The sequence below is a fragment of the Pholcus phalangioides genome, unplaced genomic scaffold, assembly GCF_987345545.1.
Source record: "Pholcus phalangioides strain wild (caught in Gottingen) unplaced genomic scaffold, Ppha-v1.0 ptg000008l_1, whole genome shotgun sequence".
In the NCBI taxonomy this organism is placed as follows: Eukaryota; Metazoa; Arthropoda; class Arachnida; order Araneae; family Pholcidae; genus Pholcus; species Pholcus phalangioides.
The window spans coordinates 53,253,433-53,255,991 of NW_028301601.1; the positions used below are offsets into that span (position 1 = coordinate 53,253,433).

Below are 2,559 nucleotides of genomic sequence, written 5' to 3' on the forward strand. Positions count from 1 at the left end.
AAAAATGTAACCAATAAGCAAATATTGGTTGCATTTGCTCGAACGTAACCTATGAGCTTTATTGATTGGATTTTTCAAGTTTTATAAAAGGGATTTTACCAAACTTTTATAGTGTAATACCGGCCTTAGGCAGAGATTACACTATAAATTTTAATAAAAGTTATTTTATAAAATTTTGAAAAAAAAAAAATAATAAGCGTATTTGTTACATTTTCGCTAACCGAAAACGGCTATTGGTTGCATTTTTCAAGTTTTACAAAAGGGCTTTTATCAAACTTGGAAAAATCCAACGAATAGGCGGATCAGTTAAGTTCGCTCGAATGTGACAGAATATTTGTTACGTTTCTCAAGTTTTATAAAAGAATTTTTATCAAACTTTTATACTGTAACACCAACCATAGTATTAAACTATTTTAACGTTTGATAAAAGTACTTTTGTAAAACTTGAAAAATTCCACCAATAAGATTATTGGCCACATTCTAGAAAATGTAACCGATGATTTTATTGGTATCATTTTTCAAGTTTTATAAAAGGACTTTTATCAAACTTTTATAGTGTAATCCCAACTTTAAAGAAACAAATGAACACTAATAACTGCTTGATAGGAAGAAATAACAAGATTAAAATAAATTAATGTAATTAATACAAGATATACAGAAGACTGGATGTTGTGAAGATATTTATTATTTGAGATGTTAATTTTTTAAGGAAGGAAAAACTCATCTATGCCTCTACCGGGAGTCGAACCCGGGTCCCTCGATTGCCGGACGAGTGCTCTGACCACTAAGCTACAGAGGTGATAGAGATTTTTCTTCGCTAGAGCGTATATATGCCGAACGGAACCGTGCAATGGACGGTGAAATCGATCAGCTAATAGCTCATGGACGACGAGCCACCAGAGGGCTATATATATGACATGAATGTCGCTCTCCACTGTCTATCTTGTATTAACAAGTGGAGAGCGACATTCATGTCATAATGTAATTAAATTAAAGATTCTGTAAACATATCACCCAAAAGAAATTCGACGTTTTAATTTCAGAAACACCGTGTAAATTTAAATAAGGACCCATCGAGCCCTCGAAATAAGGGATTGAAGACACATCTTACTCAATTAAAATACAATTTTTTTAAATTATTTGTAATATTTACGTTTACTTATCAACTAACTGATCTAAATGAATTTAAAAACTACCAAAGAGAGCCAAAAAAAACCAAAAACTATCAACTAATTTATATTCTGTAAACGGAAATTTTGAATTAGTTACCATATTTATACGTAGTAAAAAGCAAAATCAGGATAAACAATAAAAATCACGATCATACCTGAATTAATCATTAACAGATGACGCTGTCACTATGTATTGATACTCCATTGATCAAGAATGGGGAGTTTCTGGAACGTGGTCAAATGAAATTGGCGGGTTCTTGTGGGGAAAGGGAGGCTCTGGCCCCGGGGAGGGGGCGGTAAGAATGAATTTAATTATTTTTTTTTTGTTTTGTTTTGCCACGATGTAAATTTACTCTGAAGGGGCCAGTACAAAAATCCTAAAGATGTAGAGGAGGGTTACGATGAAGACTTGAGGGGCCCAATCAGGATCGAAAACGTGTCTAAATTAAAGGGTGCTCTAGCTAGAAGCTCCAATCTGTTTAGAAAAAGAAAAACCGGCCAAATGAGCCAAACGACTTATTAAAGAATTAGAAAGAGAAAGTTTAAAAGATTTTTTTTATTATTTAACTAACTGGTACTGAATCGCCCATGCAACTCGCCCATATTCCTCTACGGGACCCCTAACGCATACATGCACCACCCATGGCCCGCGGGTCAAATGTGGCCCTCGGAATCAACTGATGCGGCACGCCATCTCAAGCTTAATTTTGTAAAAATTAACTAAGGGGAACATTTATAGATCATTTAAGGGACCAGCGGCATATTCACAGATCATTTAAGGGACCAGCGGCATATTCACAGATCATTTAAGGGACCAGCGGCATATTCACAGATCATTTAAGGGACCAGCGGCATATTCACAGATCACTTCAGTGACCCGTAGCAAAGTTCACGATCACTTGAAGAAAACCACGGAGTATTCCCGAAGTACTAAACTGATCGCTACAAAGTTGCACAGCATTTGAGAGGCTCACATCACTGAAGCTACCGGCGGCACAGTTCCAGATAACTCAAGCAGCTGGCGACACACATTTAAAAGATCACTTGAGTGACCTGCAATATATTTCCAGATGATTTGAGAGACCCGCAATATAGAGGGTGTTCTGTTAATGGACCGAAAAACTCAGAGGGTTGTTAGTAGACATCAAGAGGAACAAAAATTGCAATGGAACGCGGTGTCGCAAACAACGTTGAGAGGGTGAAAATCGCGAATAAATGCATGCAGGTTCTGAGTCCAAAGGAGGCGAAAGGTGGATTTTAGTTTGATCGCTGAATGTGTGTGTGTGCGTTCGTGGGTTCACTCGCCATATCTGACGTAAGCAGGGTCGCGAAACGCATGCGCTGGGGTAGTATCACGCGCTGCGGACGACGTAAATTAGCGCTATTA

General features: G+C 37.4%; 1 non-coding gene across 1 annotated transcript; it reads right to left on the reverse strand.

Moving 5' to 3' along the window:
• Window positions 1-727: 727 nt before the first annotated feature.
• On the reverse strand, window positions 728-799 carry TRNAA-GGC (transfer RNA alanine (anticodon GGC)). The gene has a single exon. It is a non-coding gene; the product is annotated as a tRNA-Ala (tRNA).
• Window positions 800-2,559: the final 1,760 nt, after the last annotated feature.